Source organism: Phalangium opilio, unplaced genomic scaffold (assembly GCF_054372755.1).
Source record: "Phalangium opilio isolate 3A_F unplaced genomic scaffold, DU_Popi_V2 ptg000093l_1, whole genome shotgun sequence".
Taxonomy (NCBI): domain Eukaryota; kingdom Metazoa; phylum Arthropoda; class Arachnida; order Opiliones; family Phalangiidae; genus Phalangium; species Phalangium opilio.
In genome coordinates, this window is record NW_028324198.1 from 3,408,675 (window position 1) to 3,415,460 (window position 6,786).

Genomic DNA, 6,786 nt, shown 5'->3' on the forward strand with positions numbered 1-6,786 from the left:
CTTCAAATTAATTAATTTCATGATAAAATGTTTTCGGAAAATGTAATTGTTCTTGAAAAAGCGTAGATATGTAATTTTTTCAATTAATTTAGAGGGACTAGATCGATTAACAGTAAAATCAGTTGATTGAATTAAATATTGATTAAGGATTGAGTGGATAGAAATAACTAGAAAAAAATTTCAGTATCTGGAACTTCAGTCAATTGATAAACCTCACACATATCGTTTGTTTTTTCGGCTTTGGTCCAAAACAAGACGTCTTTATATAATATCTGTTACTTCAGTCTTAATTTAATTAAACTTTGAATAATTATGTTTGCTTTACCGTCATGCATTTGCACTCTAAAATATAATGGTGCTTTCAAACACCATATATTCAGTTTTCTCCAGTGCCAAAAAAGATATCATTTAGGGTGTACCTTAACCCCATTTCTATGATCAATTCACGCCATTTACTAAGATTATTTGCAAGTATTAAGGAAATATTAGGCATTTAAGCACCATTTACAGTGGCTTTTAACATCTTTTTTAGAAAATCTGTTGAACTTATAATATTACTTAGTTTAATGGTTTTAAAAGTAGGGAAAAAGTACGCTACCTATGTCACATCATTAAACCAAGTGAAGTGAAATAATTATTATAACCACTACACCACAGACACGTGGTCCAAGAGATCTAACTAATTTTTATGTCCAATCACAATGGTTAAAACATTTTATCTACCTGGGCTCGAACCTGGGACTTTCAGTGTGTGAAGCGGATGTGATAACCACTTCACCATAGATACGTGGTAATACTGAGTTTTCCAAGAGATCTAGCTAATTCAAGCGCCCAATCACGATAGTCAAAACATGTATCTACCAGGGCTTGAACTTGGGACTTTCCGCGTGTGAAGCGGACGTGATAACCACTGCACCATAGATACGTGGTAGCACTGAGTTTTCCAAGAGATCTAGCTAATTCTTATGTCCAATCACGATGGTCAATATATGTATCTACCAGGGCTCGAACCTGGGACCTTCCGCGTGTGAAGCGGACGTGATAACCACCACACTACAGATACGTAGTAACACTGAGTTTTCCAAGAGATCTAGCTAATTATTATGTCCAATCACGATGGTCAAAGCCGTACTTCTGTAATTAACTAAAATTAACATACTTAGACTTAATTGTTTTGATCAAACTGGCTGATAGCACACCCTGAATACTTAATTGTTAATTTAAGATGATTCCGAAAAGTATCTTCGCTGTAGTTTTTAAGTTATCGGTGGGGAAAAATCACGAAAAACCCATGTTAATCTCCATAGGAAATTAGCAAAAGCGGGTGAATATTACTTTAACGTTACAAAACGGTATCAAGTCATATCTACAAGGGCCTACCGGCCCTGTAGAATAACGGAAATCGTTTTAATTTCTTCTGGCTTGTGCAACTTTCAAGTTTGAGTTTTTAAAATGTTCAATATTGATCCCTTAACAAATACTCCCTACAATTTAATTAATTTCATGATAAAATGCCTCGGAAAATCGAATTGTTCTTGAAACTTTTTTATGTCGTTTATTTTTTTTGGTCCTTGGTCCAAACCAAGACGTTTTTATAATCCTATATGGCATAAGGAGAAATAGTGATTACACGGCAACCTAGCTATGAATAAAACTTCTGATAACGCTGGAATAATTCAGTATTTTAATTTAAACGCTTCGTTTGCTTATCAATAAATACCAATAGATGCTTATTCAGTTAAACTAGTATACTTTTTTTCAGGTATTGGCCACAACGATCGCTTTTAAGATCACCTAGGATTCATCCTGCTACGTCATTTATTAAAATATATTTGCATATTGGCATTTTGACACAACCGAAGAACGGTCTTTCTTAGATACCTTGTAAACACAAAAGAATTATCTCTAGCATATTACCAATTGTGAGTGACGTTGGTGAAGATCTTCGGAAAAGAGCGCACTCCCTCTTCTGAGGAAAATCTTCACTGACTTGTTTATCCGAAGATTGAAATTGTGGCGATATATGAGTTAACACCCGAAAAATTTTCAAGCTTCCAAAAATAATGGTCTAGTGTAGAATAATCAAGTTATACGAGGCAGAATGGGCATAGTTAGTCGCGGAGCGATTTTAAGGCTCAAGAAATACGCTGCAGCCTAAAGGAATTTCTTTTGCCTCATTGTCCCTTCGTTTCAGGGCACGATTAAAGGGGGGCGAAGGGGCACTGGCCCCCGGGCGCAAGGCTTGCTGGGGGCGCATTGAGTTAAACTATTCCCCCCTAAGCCACCACCCCTCTATGCATTGTAAAGGCGTTAGATAAGTGGCAATAAGTCGCAAGATGACTTGGTCCAATTAGCTAGCTGAACTTATAAAATATGCTGTTCCTTCTTTTTCCGACTTAAGGGGGCGCATATTATCTCGGCCCCCGGGTGCAAAATTTCTTAAAGTTAAATAAAATCTTTTCACCTTTTAAAGGAGGAGATTAAATTGTTTATTGAGTACATGCAACAACATTTGTATTTAGAAGCCTGAATATAAAACGTTGACCGTTTCAATAATGTTTTATAGAGTTTGAGCTGCTATAAAAAAGTTATCGAAACTACCTAAAATGTAACGTCTGTATGCGAATTATGCCGTAGCTTCCAATACGCTCAAATACTAGCTATATAAAATATTTAGATATCAAGGAATGAAATAAAACATCTCACCATTTTCCAGAGGATATTTTATCGTTCATTGGATCCATGCAACAACATTTTCAAGTGAATAACAAAAACGGTGCTATATTGGTGTTTTAAAGGTGACCATTGCTTTCTAAAAAAAACCTTAGTTAATAAACGTGTAAAAGTTTTCTAGAATTACGAATTTTTCGAAAAGGGTTTTATTCAAAGTTTGTTTTGTAATTTTTTAACTGAAGTAAAATCCGGGCCTTTAATATGTGGTAAAATTTCAATATGATCCATCCTATAGTTTATTTTATAAAACATAAGGTTGCTAAGGGTTGTTTTCATTAAATTAATTACAGATTTTGGAGAAAAACTAGAAAATGTCCAAAGAAATATCATGAGAAATTTTCCAGACTTGCAATTTGTAAGCACCATTTTAAAATTAACAATATTGTAACATGGCTGCCAGATTCCTGGAGTTTCTACTCCTTGGATCTGGCAGGGTGTTATGCCTCCATGTTACATGCTCCTCCTCCTATCCTAATCTCTGTGATTTTTCTGTTAAGTCAGTCACTAGTCAGCTCTCGGACAGAGCGGTTGTTTTTTGTTATAGAAACTGTCAAGTGTACAGTCTAGTTAGGTTTATCCCTTTTTCTTTATATTAATAAAGTATTAGAAGACTCTTCTCCTATTTTTGGATTATTAAAGTAAGTTGTCTTTAATTCATTTTTATGGCCCTCGGGAGATTCTCCCTTAGTTAATTTCTACGGAGGGTTACATAAAATGGCGCCCGAACAGGGACACGACTATTTAAGACTAGGCCTTAAGCCTCGGTCATTCCCGTAAAAAACTGTTTATCATTGTCGGTATATCCGCCCCCCCACGTGGTGTTAAGCCTTGGCTTCCACGTTGGTTAATGATTAAACTAGATTAAACTAAATTAAATTAAATCTTAATTAATCATAATTAATTTAAATGATAAATTAAAATAAAATTATCTTTGTAATCAATATACTGAATTTAGATAACTTACATGATTAGTTGTATAAACTTAACTTATTTGACTATTTTGACCATTGTAAACTTAACTAAATTAAATAAATAATGGCCAACTCGGACAATAACACATGGAGGTCGCCTCGAACATCAGAGGATGAGGAGGATGATTCTACTTTAAATAAAGGGGAAGATAATTCAAAGGAAGAACTGTTTGCCTCTACGGAAAATGATGGCGACACGCTAGCACCGCCAGAATCTGATGATCCTTTGGAGAATTTTAACAGGTTTCTTCGCATTGAGGAAGAGAAGGGCGAAGAAGATTCTGATTCGAGAAAGAGGACTGCAGGCTCTTCGGTTTTGGGATTTTCTCCCTATCAATAATTCCCGCGGAAGAGCATTCCTGCCCCCAAGGGAAGTTCAACTCCCTCAAATTTCCCTCCTCAAACTGGGATTGATTCCCTTGTTCCTCCCAAATCAGCGTCTAAAAGCGTTAGGCCTAAAGTTAGTTTTGCTAACACTTTACCTACTCCTCTAGTTAAAACTACCGGAACTCAAATGTCTCCGTCTCGTTCCACTAGAGATACTGGTTTCAACCGACAAACCCTTCAATTTGGACCAGACACTACTGATGAGGAATTAAGATCCTTTATACTGCCTTTACTCCAAACTTTGGCAGATAATTCTACCACACAGGCTAATGCCGTAGCCCAAAATGTAGCAATAAACACCGAAATAGCTACTAGTTTGGATAAATTAGTTAGGTATTACCTACATTAATAAATAGATGTACAAATTCTCAAGTAGCCCAGACGGGAAAAGTCCCTATTGAGCCTCCAGAAAGGTTAGCCTTTATGGGATCTTCTAGTGATAATGCCTCAGAATTCTTAGCTGCTTTCGAGGAATATGCTAAATTTCACAAGCTTTCGAATGAAGATAGGTTAACAGCATTGCCTCTTCCTTTACGAGGGCATGCTTTATATTGGTACCGGGATTTAATCCGTCAGTATGACGATATCTGTAGCTCAAACCCTACTCATCCTCACTTAGCTTGGAAAACATTCAAAAGACATTTTAAAGCTCAATTTAGAGATTCTGAAGCTGACTCTAAAATTAAAAATAGATATTTCCCAAAGAAGTCAGAAGGATAAAGAATCTGTAGAAGATTTCTTCGGGGATGTAATGAAATTAAACTTAGGGATGACTCATCCTCTTTCCGAAAAGGAGTTAGTTCCCATATTTAAAAGTAATTTAAAGGATGAACTTAGAACTCCTCTTCTCTTTTAACAATTTACTTCTATGGAACAATTGACGAATTCCTCTAAAACAATTGAAAAGGATATCGAAGTAAGGAAAAGGAATGCTGAGAAAAGGGAAAAGAGGAGATCAGCCCCTAAACTTAAGACCATAACCAAGGCTGTATCATCTTGCCCTGTGTTGTGTCTGTTGCTTAAAGTAATCACGACTGGTTATAAATCAACGTTTATTTATTTGGTTCTATGTTTTAGTGCAATACACCGCACGCGTCTCTGTACATTAGTTACATCTAGCCGTGGCCCGTCAACTGTTAACTATAAGCCCGTCTGCCCCTGTTTATACACATTGCTCGTTATCAGTTTTGGTCTACTGTTGTTATTTCACGCCCAGGTCTACTATATATATTTTTTACATTAGGTCTACTACAATACCTCTTTTCATTTAAAAAGATAAAAGGATTTTTGAACATTTTACAACTATTTTACATATTTACATAACGTTTTCTACTAATTTTAATTCTATAAGCCCAATTCCGATAAGTACATCGTGGTGGATTCCTCCGGTAAGCGGTTGCGATTTAAGAATTTGAACGTTTCCATGATCTCCGACGGGTTGAGATTGAAGTGGGCGGATAGCGTGTCTGTCAGTTCCTTCGTTGTTTTGTCCGTCACTTTGACCGGTGCCAATAATCCCCGCAGAAGACTGTACGTGGGACCACCAATGGCCGTCAGGAACATCGCCCTCTTCTTCCCCTCCATTTCTTCCGTGTCGATGTCATTGGCTGTGAAGAGCAGCTCTAATCTCTCGGAATGGACTGCCCACGTCTGCGATGACTCGTGAAATGGGTCGACTTTGCCAAACATAGCCATGCTGATTCCTTTGGTCGTTTTCTTTTAAGCGTTGGAAAGTGGAAGTCCCCCACAACGCGGTGAAAGTTCTTCGTGTAGTTATGGCGATTCGTACTGCTCACAATTATCACGATCTCGCCTCCGTCGCCATTGTTGTGTCTGTTGCTTAAAGTAATCACGACTGGTTCTAAATCAACGTTTATTTATTTGGTTCTATGTTTTAGTGCAATACGCCGCACGCGTCTCTGTACATTAGTTACATCTAGCCGTGGCCCGTCAACTGATAACTATAAGCCCGTCTGCCCCTGTTTATATACATTGCTCGTTTTCAGTTTTGGTCTACTGTTGTTATTTCACGCCCAGGTCTACTATATATATTTTTTACATTAGGTCTACTACACCCTGCAAATTGGGGGTCCTCTCATAGTCAAATTTCCCCTGGGCAGTGTCAAAGCCCGTATGATCCCCCTACTTCTCCTTCACATCCTAAATGGGAATATCCCTTAAAACCCTTAGACTCTAGATCAAAAGCTAGAGTTCAAAATATTTCAAATAGTCAGAGAACCTATACAAGAAACTTCAACCGAAGATCAAAATCCCCTGGTCGTCATTTAGCCTTATCTTACTCATCTACACGCGATATTACGTGTTACAATTGTCAGAAACCAGGTCACCTTGCACATGACTGTCCAGATAAAAAGACTAGCAAGTCGGGGGAAGCCAACAAGGGAGAGGTCCCGTGTGGTCCCTCTCCCGGTGCCCAGTCAAGAAGAGGATTGAATCCGTTAGAAAAGGTTCAAGTTATAAAAGGGTTACTATCCCTGTAACTTTTGAACACGCGACCCTTCACGCTAAGTTATATACTGGGGCTGATGCTTCTTTTGTTAGTTTAGATCAATGGCAAAAGATTTGTAAATTTAGAAATTCTTCAGAATTTCCTGAAGATGAACAGTTAGATTGTATAGTTTGGGGTGATGGCCGTTATACTTTTACGAAAGGTTCTCACGAACTAGAGTTTTCT

At 37.5% G+C, this 6,786-nt stretch overlaps 2 non-coding genes across 2 annotated transcripts; both read right to left on the minus strand.

Annotated features, from left to right (window-relative positions):
- Positions 1-852: 852 nt before the first annotated feature.
- Positions 853-925, minus strand: TRNAV-CAC (transfer RNA valine (anticodon CAC)). The gene has a single exon. It is a non-coding gene; the product is annotated as a tRNA-Val (tRNA).
- A 65-nt stretch (positions 926-990) lies between these two features.
- On the minus strand, positions 991-1,063 carry TRNAV-CAC (transfer RNA valine (anticodon CAC)). The gene has a single exon. It is a non-coding gene; the product is annotated as a tRNA-Val (tRNA).
- Positions 1,064-6,786: the final 5,723 nt, after the last annotated feature.